The following is a 13,455-nucleotide window of genomic DNA, read 5'->3' on the forward strand; positions in this document are numbered from 1 at the left end:
GCCGGAATCAGAAGCCCAGCAGACAAAAGGACCATCGGTTGAGGAACCAGGAAAGAGGGAGCCGGACCCGCTCTGGCAATACGCGGAAGCCCACCACGGCACAGGAGGGTCATGTCTTCAAAAGGTATGGGGCCAGCCGGGGGCCGTGTGGGACTAGGGGAAGACGGGAGGAAAGGAAGTGCCGCCCGCTAAACCAGTATAAGCTGGGGTCGTAGCAGCAGCTAAATCTCATGGCACATAAACATTCTTAGAGAGGAAGAAGCGCGTCACTGGTGTCAGACGGGTGCTCATTTCCTCACTCCCTTTCCAGGGTGTTATTGGTCCAAGAACCAACGTTCCCCTTGCAAGGTCTTTCTCTTCTCTTCTTTTTTTTGTTGTCGCTTCTGGAATGGATCACGGAGTGGTGGAAGCTACCGGATGGAATCCCTTCCACATTTGATATGAAGCCATAGAGCCTCCCGCCTACATCAAACTCTTTGGTGAAAAGAGAGTGAGGACTGTGTTAAGGGACCTCGGCCTGCTATATGATTTATGACCTGTGCCTGGGGGATTTAACAAAGAAAATAAAACCCTTGGGGGCATATCAACAAGGGCTTTATCTCTGCTTTTTTGGCTTTAAAAGCCAAAAAAGCAGAGATAAAACTAGCGCCCTATCAACAACAGGGTGCTAACACGCAAATTTGCATGTTAGCACCCTTTTACTCTACGCTTCCCCTTGCATCTCTAATGAGATGCAAAGGGGGCGTTCCAGAGTAAAATAATAGGAGAAATGTCGCTAAGCGACATTTCTATTATCAAGAATGTCGCTAACCCTGTTAGAGACAAAAAAAGCAGCGCTAACCGCGGTTAACGCTGCTTTTTTACGTCTGCTAATTTTCAGACTTAGCCATGATATCCTATGGAAGGAGGATATCATGGCTAAGTTTGCCTGTCCCTATCAACAAGGTAACGTGTGATTATCGCTGGGTTTCCAGCGATAATCTCACGTTAGCCTGTTAGCGTGTAGATTTTTATCGCTATTGAGATAAGCGTTGCTAATAGCACGCTATCTCAGCGATAAAAATTCACGCTAGCCGGCGATAATTATCCTCACGCTAAGAGCGCTGAGCGATAATTATCGCCGGTTGTTGTTGATATGCCCCTTGGTTTTTTCCAGTCAAATCCCTGTCTCCTTGGCTTCTTCTCCACTGCGCCACACGTGGTGTCAGAAGTGGGATTCAGGCGCCTACTCCAGCCGTCAGGATGGAGAACCTCATCCAACAGCTCATACATGGCCAGGAGAAGCTTGAGTGGGCCATAGAAAAACAGATGACTTCCTCCCAGGCGGATAGGGATCTGTTCAAGGACACTTTCACTAACCAAGCAGAAAGGCTGCATAAAGCCGCAAATGACCGCCTTCAGTTGACAAACCAATTTTGCATTATCTTGGTATGGACGCAGAAGCCTACCGAGTCAGATTTAGAAAAGAGAGAGGAACGCCAGCAGATAATCCAAAACCCCTTTTTTTTTTTACTCAAAACAGCAGCAGATAAATGGCTCAAACCCCAAACAAGCACCAAGGAAGAAATGATGTTGCATATTTACTTGGAACAATACATTGAAGCACTAACTTATCCTATACAATGCTGGCTCAAACAACATAACCGATTAACAGTTGAACAAGCCGTTGAAATGGCAACATCCTTCTACAGGGCACAGCCTCGTACATTGCCCTGGGATCCTGAAAAACCTGTGTGCTCTTCGCCTTCTGTTGGAAAACCGGAAATATAGCCAATCAAGTCTCTTGTCGAGCCCCTGAAATCGCAACAGCATCGTCCAGAGCCCATACCCATAAAGGGGCCCCAGTGCTTTGAATGTGGAGACTGGGGTCATATCGCCAGGAACTGTCCCAGAAAGAAAGTTCCTGAAGAACCGATGGACATAGGTTGCGTTCCTCGATCCATATTATACGCGGAGGAAATGGGACCGAGCTTCCATGTAAGTGTACTTGTGGGTTGGGTCCCTGTGAAAGCCCTATTAGACTCTGGTTGCAGACAGTCTGTCATTCACCAATCCTTGGTGCAGCCCCCTTACCCTAAAACCAGACAAGAGGTTCCTATCCGGTGTGTGCATGGGGATATTAGGCTGTACCCCTTGGTCTCTCTTTCGGTCTCTCTTCCAACTGGGGTGGTCCTAGAAACCAAGCTCGGGGTTCTCCCTTCTCTTCCTGAAGAAGCAATCCTAGGCAGAGACAACCCCTCCTTCCTAACACTGCTATGGAACATTCTCGCGGTTAGGGAACCACAAACCTCACCACGCCCCTCCTTCCTTACCCAGGCTCCCTGGTTGTCTGATAAAAGCTTTCGCTATTCTCAGCATAATGACCCCACTTTCCAACCCGCATAGGATCACGCCCGATGAACACCTCCTTCCCAGAACCGAACACACCCTTCATTTCGCAAACAGAAGGAGATACTCTACAGGGTAGCTAAGGAGGGTGACACACCACAACTTGTAGTGTCCCAGGCTTTTAGAGAACAGGTTCTTTTTTTTGCGCATTCCCACCTGCTAGCGGGTCACAGGGGGCCCAGAAAACCATAGAAATACTGTAACGCCACTTCTATTGGCCTGGCATATTCATGCATGTCACCCGGTTCTGCCAGTAGTGTGAGATATGCCAAAAGGGAAATCCATACAAGCCACCTCCCGTCCCATTGCAACCCCTTCCCATTGTCGGGACACCGTTTGAGAGAATAGGCATGGACCTTATAGGTCCGCTCCCATGAACCAAGAAGGGTAACCTGTATGCACTAGTTCGGTGGATTATGTCACACGCTACCCTGAAGCCTTCCCACTACAGGCCCCCACCAGTCAAAACATCAGTGACAAACTCCTGGAACTGTTTTCTCGGGTCAGGTTCCCCCGAGAGATCCTCATGGATCAAGGGACTCCCTTTGTGTCTAAAATAATGCGAGATGTCTGTAAATCTCTTGACATCTCGCACATAAAAACTTCTGTGTACCACCCACAGACAGATGGCCTATGCGAGCGCTGTAACGCCACCCTGAAACTAACCTTAAAGAAACTATTGGGCATGGAGGGAAAAAACTGGGATATGCTCCTCCAGTTAGCGCTATATGTGGTTCGAAGCCAGACTCAGTCCAGTCTTGACTGTTCCCCCTTACAACTCCTCTATGGCAGAGAACCCCGTAACCTGCTAGAGATAACCAAGGAGTATTGGGAACAGGAAAAGGAGGAAGAAAAAAATCCTTTTTGGAATACACTCATGACCTACGCACTGGCCTATGGAAATTGAGGGAGTTCGCGGATGCGAATCTAGAGAAGGTAAAGACCAGACAGCATACATTATATAACAAGGGAAAAAAATGGCGACACTTGAATGTAGGCGATTGGGTGTTAGTCCTCACCCCCTCTAGTATACCGAAAATAAGATCAGGATGGCAGGGTCCCTTTTGAATCGTGCAAAAGGTCGGACTTACTTCATACCAGATTCAAGTCACCCCCAGAAGAACCCAACTATACCACATAAATCTCTTAAAGAAATGGCTGGATCCTGTCCCCAAAGATCGCCATGTGGTAGACACCAAAAAAGAAAGTGAGAGTACACTACCCCTTCTCATAGTCAATCAATACCTCACAGAGGAGCAGAAAAGAACATTACAAGATGCTCTCTTGCCATATGCCTCTTTGTTTTCTGACCTTCTGGGCTGTACCACTATGGCCGAACATTCCATACAGACCCAACCCGACAAGGTCGTCAAACAAAAACCATATCATATCCCTGCTGCCCGACGAGAGGCCATAGACAAAGAAGTCAAAAGCATGCTGGCCTTAGGGGTGATACGACCGTCCCAGAGTGAGTGGTCCTCACCGTTTGTATTAGTACCAAAACCGGACGGATCCGTCCGGTTTTCCATTGACTTTAGGGCTGTCAACGCGGTTTCCAAATGCGATTACTACCCTCTCCCACGTGTGGACGAGCTGATTGAAAGGCTTGGTGACGCCCAGTACATCACAACCCCTGATCTTACAAGGGGATACTGGCAGGTGCCTCTGAAACCCCAAGATCAAGAAAAGACAGCTTTTTCCACTCCATCTGGCTTGTTTGAGTTCACTGTCTTACCTTTTGGGTTGCATGGGCACCTGCCACGTTTCAGCGCCACATGAATAGAGTACTGGCTGAACACCAAGCCTATTCATCGGCATACCTAGACGATATGTTCATCTATAGTCCCACGTGGGAGTCCCATCTTCACCATTGTCAGTTAGTCTTCCAAGCCCTCCAGGCAGCTGGTTTACATACCAACGCAAAAAAATCAAGGGCTGTGTTTCAGAAAGTCAAGTTCCTGGGGTATGTCTTAGGGCACGGCCACATCGAACCTCAGGAGGAGAAAGTCAAAGCAATATCCCAGGCCCCTTTCCCCATCACTAAAAAGGAAATTAGGGCTTTTCTGGGCCTCCTCGGATATTATCACCGTTTCATACCGCAATACGCTCAATTGTCCTCGCCTTTCACCGATCTCCTCAGAAAAAGCGTAAAACCCAAAGACCTCCTCCAACCACCCCCTGAAGCCCTACAAGCCTTCCAGAGGCTAAAAAAGCCATCACATTAGGTTCCATCCTTCGATCCCCTGATTTTTCCAGACCCTTTTTACTCCAGACCGATGCTTCTGAGAATGAGTTGGGGGTGGTTCTCTCCCAAGTGTCATCTGAGGGATTAGAACACCCTATCCTCTTCCTTAGCCGTAAACTATTCCCCAGGGAGTGTGGATACCCCGTCATAGAGAAGGAATGCCTTGCTATCAAGTGGGCGATGGACAAGTTACGGTATTACCTTGAGGGTTCCCATTTCCTCCTGTATACGGATCATGCCCCGCTCCTTTGGATGAGCGGAACAAGGGGAACAACCAGCGTGTCCTTCGCTGGTTCCTGGCTCTGCAGCCCTTCTCTTTTGAGGTTCGCCATCGTAGGGGTTCTCAGAACGGGAACGCGGACTTCCTTTCCAAGCTCACCCTGTTCCCCGATCGGGAACAGGCTGGGGAGGGGTGTATGGCGAAGCGCAGCTTACTGACCCACCCTCCTTCATCCCGTTGTACGATCAGATGCTGCCATGCTGCCTTAGCTATCGCCCTGTCCCCTCCTTTATTTTCATACTCCCGCTCCGGAGTTCCCGCTGTCCCTTTAAATCTTCGCTTTCCCCGGCCTCTTGCTCCGATCATGTGACCTGGTCAGGTGACCTGTTCCCCTTCAATGCGGAAGAGACACAGGGACTAGCGTTCTCGCCTTGGACTCGCCTGCCGGCATCGGAGGATCCAGAACCTTCATTGTGGCTCCAGGATTGGGAGGATTACGAAGCCCTGCTGAGCCGGAATCAGAAGTCCAGCAGACAAAAGGACCGTCGGTCGAGGAACCAAGAAAGAGGGAGCCGGACCCGCTCCGGCAATACGTGGAAGCCTGCCATGGCCCAGGAGGGTTGTGGCTTCAAAAGGTATGGGGCCAGCTGGAAGTCATGTGGGACAAGGGGAAGACGGGAGGAAAGGAAGTGTCGCCCGCTAAACCAGTATAGGCTGGGTTCGTAGCAGCAGCTAAATCTCACGGCTCGTGAACATTCTTAAAGAGGAAGAAGCACGTCATTGGTGTCGGTCGGGTGCTCATTTGCTCACTCCCTTTCCCCGGCGTTATTGGTCCACAAAACAACGGGCCTGATTCACAGAACTAACTTAAGACAAAAGCCTAAACTTACTACCATTTTGGTATTCACAGAAGGCACTTACTCATTTTGGTATTCACAGAAGGCACTTACTCATTTCGGTATTCACAGAAGTTAGGAGTCTTAACTTTAGGACTCCTAAATGCCTTCTGTGAATACCGAAAGTCTTAAAATTAGGATTGTTCTCAATTTAGTAGTAGTAAAGTTAGGACTCCTAACTTTAGGACTCCTAAATACCTTCTGTGAATACCGAAAGCCTTAAAATTAGGATTGTTCTCAGTTTAGTAGTAGTATAGTTAGGACTCCTAACTTTAGGACTCCTAAATGCCTTCTGTGAAAACCGAAAGTCTTAAAATTAGGATTTTTCTCAATTTAGTAGTAGTAAAGTTAGGACTCCTAACTTTAGGACTCCTAAATATCTTCTGTGAATACCGAAAGCCTTAAAATTAGGATTTTTCTCAGTTTAGTAGTAGTATAGTTAGGACTCCTAACTTTAGGACTCCTAAACTGAGAAAAATCCTAATTTTAAGACTTTCGGTATTCACAGAAGGCATTTAGGAGTCCTAAAGTTAGGACTCCTAACTTCTGTGAATACCGAAGTGAGTAAGTGCCTTCTGTGAATACCAAAATGAGTAAGTGCCTTCTGTGAATACGAAAATGGTAGTAAGTTTAGGATTTTGTCTTAAGTTAGTTCTTTGAATCGGGCCCAACGTTCCCCTTACAAGGTCTTTCTTTTCTATTCTTTTTTGTTGTCGCTTCTAGAATGGATCACAGAGTGGTGGAAGTTACCGGATAGAATCCCTTCCACATTTGATATGAAGCCATAGAGCCTCCTGCCTACATCAAACTCTCTGGTGAAAAGAGAGTGAGGACTGTGTTAAGGGACCTCGGCCAGCTATATGATTTATGTCCTGTGCCTGGGGAATTCAACAAAGAAAATAAAACCCTTGTTTTTTTCCAGTCAACTCCCTGTCTCCTTGGCTTCTTCTCCACTGCGCCACACTCTGACTATTTATTATTCACTGAATAAAACAAAGGTTTCACTGACGTTATAGTTAGGTGAAATGTTCAACTCTAAAAACTACAGATATTCAACAGTTACAGTTATCTTAAATAGGTATAACTCACTCTCTATGGTAACTATAGCTCGCGCCCTCACTGTACACTGCTAATTATCACACATATTACATCACTCATGACATCTATGACATCATTCATATTAGCACTGCAACATTTGCAATGAAATTATTGAATAGAAGACTGTGCATGGTCGGGGCATGAGTTATAAATTATGCATACATACATAACATTGCAGAAAGTGCATATATAATATAGAGCACAAGGACACCCTCCCGGGAAAGTTGCACACTATGAAAATACACATAACATAAAATAGTGGGGTGTCACATATACTAGTCTAACTGCAATCTCACAAATATTGGGAGAAATGCATAGTTTGGGAAGGACTAAATTATTATTCTAACTCCAGTTCCACTAACATTAGGCAAAGGGCATAAATCGGGGGGTCAGGTTTACTATTCTAAATCCAGGCTCACTATTGCTGGAGAAAGTGCATGGATGACCAAGAGCAATATTTAATATTTTGACTCCAATCCAACAAACGCTTTGAAAGTGTATATGTTGTGGGAGTTCAGATTCAGGGCCTCATTTTGAGTTTGGCACTTCACGGACCACCAGACTTGAGAGGTGGTCTTCTGATCGCCCTATTACGATCAGGGTAGTCGGGCCACCCTCGGACTGCTGCAAGCACCAGGGATCAGAGATAACTGGGGGTGGTGCGGCGTCTTTGAAGTCGCAATATACTTTGCAGGACCATCGCTGTCCCACCACACATATTACAAGTTTGCTCTCTGCCACAGTTTTCATGGGGGAGAGCCCACCATGAAAACCGTGGGGGAGAGGAAACAAAGGTAGCCCTACAGGGCCCATTTGTGCCTCAAAGTCATGGGGTGCATTGATGGGGGCACACATTTTGCCCCCCTGTGTGCATGCACCGCAATACCTGCACGGCATGGATTGCAGCAGTCCATGCCATGCAGGTACTGATTTTGACTAACCCATAGCGCTGCCTATTTCTTATACACAGCTGTGGGTATGCCAAAGAACCAGGAGACAGGAGAAAACTCCATGGGTTTGGCAGTGTGGGAGTGGGGTGGTCCCGCTCCAGCACGGACAAACTCGTAATGAGGCCCTTACTATTCTGACTCCAAATCAATAAATATTGAGAAACATGCATATATTAGATGGGAGGGCAGGGTTCCAAAATAAATCTTACAAACTTTGGGGACAGGGAATACTTTAGGGGGCATATTCTCAAGGAGCTATCGCCATGGAGCCACTGAACATGCAGGCCGGACACCCCAGAGGGACCCAACACTCACCACCCCCATGACCAACCCCACCCCCCCGGACACCCACTGCCCCCCAGACCAACACTGAGGCAGCGCAGACAAAGACAGTAACCCACCGAAAATGCACCAACCTCACAGATCCCATACCAGAGAATGTCATTGCCCACTACTTGCTCAAAGTGACAACCCTCCTCCGCATCCTGACCACCATGGCCCACAGGCTAATGGTACCAACACAGTGAACAACCAACATCCCACCTCAGACAAAGCTTCTGGCCGTGCTGCATGTGTTGGCCTCCGGTACCCTCCAACCAACATCCGCCTGAGATGGAAGAGTCACACAGCCAGGCCAATCCAAGTCCCTCACAATGGTCATGGATGACAACATCAGCTTGGTATCCCACTATCTATTCTTCTCACACACTGCGCAGGAACAGCCAGAGACCAAGCAAGGCGTGTACATACACCAGAGCTGGCTTCCCGCACATGTCAGGGGGCAATTGACTGCACACATGTCCATTAGTGGCCCCTGGCAACACTGCACACAATAAGCGCAACAGAAAGCGCACGTATCCCACCAATGTGCAGGCAATAGTGGACCACCGGGGAATCTCCGCCAACCCTGCCGCAAACCACCAAGGTAGTGTGCATGATTCCTACACCTTCCAACAGTCCACAGGTCCATCATCAACCTGCGCCACCAGGATGGCACCTACAGAAATGCACTGCTTGTTGGCCAATAAGAATGCACACACCACACACCTCAACTCCACAATCCTGCAACACAAAACACAGGAAATGCACACATCACAAGCTCACATACAAGATGCACACCCACCAGACATGACAGCACAACTCACTGTGGGAACCTGGGCCAGCCATGTACATTGGCCATCAATGGCATGGCACCTCGGTCACACACTAGCATAATGTCGGAAGAGGTGGGGACCAGGCATGTGCGAAGGAGGCAAGTGACCAATGAATGAGACAGTACACAATGCCAAGTGTGGTGTGGATGTGCTAGTTAGACTGCAGTATGCAGACCACACACATATCCATGCCGACACACACTGCTTGTGTTTGGAGTGTAATGGACAGTGGATGCAACCTTGTCACCCCAGCCAGTGGGGAAGATCGTGGAAATGTAGCTTGTTACATCCCCCCATAAGCGTGAGCAGAGTGGGCTGGCCCGGCGTATGCCAGGCCAGCGTAGGGGTGTGAACAAAAGGCACGTAACTCTGGGCATGGTCCTCTTCCGGAATGCCCAACGTCTCTGCCAGAGCGGCGCCTCTCACCCCACCACGAGGCCCACACCGTAAGCAGTGTTGCCAGCGATCCTGTGCATCTGCTGCACCCTGGGACGCTGGTCCCCGAACCAGTCCTGCCCGCCCCTGCGCACCCAGGCCTCAATGCCTACCTGCCAACACCAGCATGTGTTGAAGAGGGCCCACCACATGCCGGTGCAATCTCCAAGCCAGAGGCCTGTGACTTTGGCAGCCACCACAGACCAGCACGGCCTCCGCAACACAGGCCTGCAGTACTCCTTTCACGTAGACGTACTCAGCCCGGCATGCACAGCGGACAAGTAGTTCACACATTTGGAACTGAGTCTTGATTACACCATGGCAGAGCACATTAATTATGGCTGAGTGTATTAGGCATGGGCTAAATTTCCGTTCCGCTCGCGGAAATTGCGATAATTTGACATTTTCGCGTTCTGCGGAGAGCGCGAAAATGTCAAAATTTCCGCATTCCGCAGCTTAGCGATAATTTGTTTCTTGCTCGCGCTGTAAAATAATACATTCTCGCGCGCGCGTGATCGCCTTACCTGAATCCCCGCGTTCGCCGACAAGTTTTCCCGATCCGGTCGCATTCTCCACGAGATGTTGGATTGCTGGTAGCCATTTGCGCTGTCTCGCGACAGTTCGCGCCCGCAGTAATGTCATTGGTCGCACGATCACGTCTTTCTTCTCGCGATCATGCACCGCGAGAAGAGTGAAAACAAGATGGCCGCGCCCGCGAGCAACCGCATGGGTAAGTTGGCGAGCCGTGATCAATCAGAAAATACCCCGATCAGGCAGGAAAAAAACTTCCGCATCTTCGCGATATTTCCGCTTTTTTGCGGAGATTTTTAACATTTTCGCGATAATTTGCGAAAGTCACTTTCGCAAATTCCGCCCACCCCTAGAGTGTATGTCGCTATACTCCCTTCATTGTTGTGCCACCAGGTCTTAGTCGTGCATAACAATTGTAAGATTCTGTGGGCCCTCGCGGACTACTGTTCTCAGCCTACGCTGTGCTCGAGTAGGTCACAGAATTGGAACTAGACATCGATTATTGAAAGGCAGAGTACATATCATGGCACGAAAGGAGAGGCATAAAAGGATGACGCTTTGCATTTGGGAGGAAAAAAGGATCATCGTTACGGAGGTGATCGAACACTACCGACAACTGCCCTGGTGTCATTAACTCTGTGCATCGCGAGCCTACGACACGTGGCTGTGGCCCACTGCTGACCACTGCATCCGGCCTACACTGCGGTCAAGTACGTCACACATTTGGGACTGAGTCTTGATATAGCAATGGCGGAGTGCATATCATTGTACCGGCATCATCACAGAATGCATCCCCTCCCAGCCCCGGTGCAACTAAGTCTGTTCCCAGACAGCCATGGACACTTTCTGGTTGAACTTTGGTGGCGACTGAGTCTATGGACTGGTGGTTGTCATCATGTCATGTAGATGATACCTGAATGGTGACAAGGCTGCAGCATTCCACTCCTCCATTTGCTGCTTCCGGATGGCTACTGTCCTCTGTATTATGCCCTGGAGGACTCCCTCCACTGTCCTATGCAGCCCTCCACCACATTCACCTCGGACATCGATGAGGACCGGCCCAGTCTGCGTGGCCCTACCTCAGTGCACCGCAAGTCACTGTCCCGTGGCGGGGTGCCTGTGCTGGCCACTGTACATCCAGGGCCACTAACTCTGTGCTGGTCAGGTGCGGGACCCCTTCTTATATTGGATGGCCTTTGAGGCGATGGCCTTGGAGTCATCAACGCCATGAGTCTGTGACCCTGCACTGTCCGCTGCCTCCGGCCTCAACTGCGCCCCACCAGTGCTCACACATCAAATCGAGTCCTGACCGGCCCGGACGTCGCATTACCGAAGGAGGCACATGCCACCACCGCCAGGACCAACTCCAACCGCCAACTACAAGTGTCGAAACGGTCGTACTGGCAGACTGACGGAGTTGCATGCACCTGTCATGGATGCCATCATCTGCCTGATCCCCTGCTCAACACTCCAGGTGCCACTGACTCAGTCCACCGCAACCCATGGACCGTTACTGATTGAGTTTTGTGCTGTGGAGAGGTTGCGCAGAAATGTCACCTCAGGCAGTGTGGGAGACCTGGGACATTTATGAGGAAGTTGATGCAGGTCTAACACACCCCACTGCATCTGCATCAGGAATAACCCAAAGGGACACAATCCAAGACATTTTCTTCACATGAGCGCGCTCATCTCTAGTGCCCCAACCTCAGTGCACTACAACTCATGGACACTTCTGTTTGTATGTTGGGTGACATCTGTATGTGCTCTGGCTCCACCCATGTTGCTCATCAGTTGACTCTGTTATGCAGGTATTTTCTGTTTCCATTGCACTGGTGTCCACTGTTTAAGTTGTTGCCAGCACCAAGCACTCCGTGTGGGCTGACTTATACTCACCCCACACACATCCAGCACAGGTGTCACTGTACATGTCGCCCTGCCAATAAAGTGGCCGGGCGCACATGCCTGTAGCCAGTTCACCATGATATCTGCATGTGTCCCTGTGGTCTTGTTGTATGCATTAGGGCCCTGGGCCCTACGACATTACCTTGTGCTGTGTACAGTGGACTCGGACATGTCACCGCAGGCAGCGGGTTAGAGCTTTGACATGTAGCTTTGTCGTCACCCACTCAATTCATAAGGGGAGTGGACTGGGCCATCGTACGCAGAGCCAACGTGGGTGTGTGATTGATATGTGCATGCCCCTGGGCGTGGTTCTGTACTGGGAATGTGCATCTGCATGTGTCTTGATGGCAGTTTGGGTCTCCTTTGTGGGGTGAAGGTGGTCCCTGAAGGGTATTAGACACCAACGTATGTGATCTAGTTCACCTTCCATGGGTTCGGACCACAACCGCACCTGTTTGGCCACCTCCGTTTGGCGTTCTGACACCTGGCATTGGGGCCATGTGTGGGTCAGTGAAGTGTTGTGAGCCAGCCGTGCTTGCGGGTGCTTCATGCTGTGTAGTCTGTTGCAGGGGCTGGATTCTCCTCTAAGTAGCTTGGCTGCCCTGGTCCTGGTAGTGGGTTGAGTGGGATGTCCATGGGCTGTTGTAGGGCGTTGGTGTCAAAGGTGTGGTGGTCCCCTCAGGCATCACTGATGTGTGGTCTTCTGTGCTCTGCTGTAGGTGTTGTGTGTCCCTCTGCAATGTGAAGGGGAGATGCATGTTGACATTGTGTTGACATGTATGTTGGGGCATTGTTCTAGTTTGAATGCAGACTGTATGACAATGTACATTGTGACTGTTTTGGTGGTGCAGGATTTAGATGCGGGACAGTGGACATTTGGACTACATGACGGATGTGAGGTTGTACTCGTAGATTTCCATTTCACAGTTTCCAGCTCTGTCTGATATAGTAGGCCTGTTTCTGCACATGTGCGGAGCCAGTTGTGTCCTCTGTTCTGCAGTGTCGGGGTTGTACATTGTACCACATTGTCGTCAATGTGGATGTGCTGTTATTGCTATGTGTGTGTGCTGCAGTGTGCCACGGGGATGAGGGACATGATCCTAGGTCATTGTGGGTGTTCCTTGTGCTATACTTAATTGTGCATGTGTGCCGTTGTGCCTGTCTCCCCCGTTCCCCCAGTTCCTGGTCGTTACTCACCCTGTTGTTGTTGTGTCAGGTCTTCCCGAGCTGAGTCCCCACTCCCGACTCCTTGCACCGTCTCCACACTGTTGACTGTGGCCTCCATTTCCTCCAGCTCCTCCTGTGGCGCAGGACTCCCACCTTCTGTCGCCGTTGCTGCCTTCCTGTTGGCAGCAGCTTTGTGCCTACTTTAGATTTTCACATCATGCTTTCCTGGTGGTCTAATTGTGGGTCAGTTGATGGTTATGTTCTGTCACCTCCGTGACACTGATCTGGTTTTGCTGCGGACTTCACCCCATCTTCCTCTCCCTCTTCTCCTTGGCCTTCCCCGAGCCCGTTGTTCCTTGCTGATGGTCTGTGGGGCTTGTGGGGTTCACGTTGGCCTCTGCGCTCGGTCAGGGTGCATCCATGTTGCTACGCACTTTGTATTAATTCCGGTGTGTTGTTTTTGTAGCTT

Source organism: Triturus cristatus, chromosome 5_2 (assembly GCF_964204655.1).
Source record: "Triturus cristatus chromosome 5_2, aTriCri1.1, whole genome shotgun sequence".
Classification (NCBI taxonomy): Eukaryota; Metazoa; Chordata; class Amphibia; order Caudata; family Salamandridae; genus Triturus; species Triturus cristatus.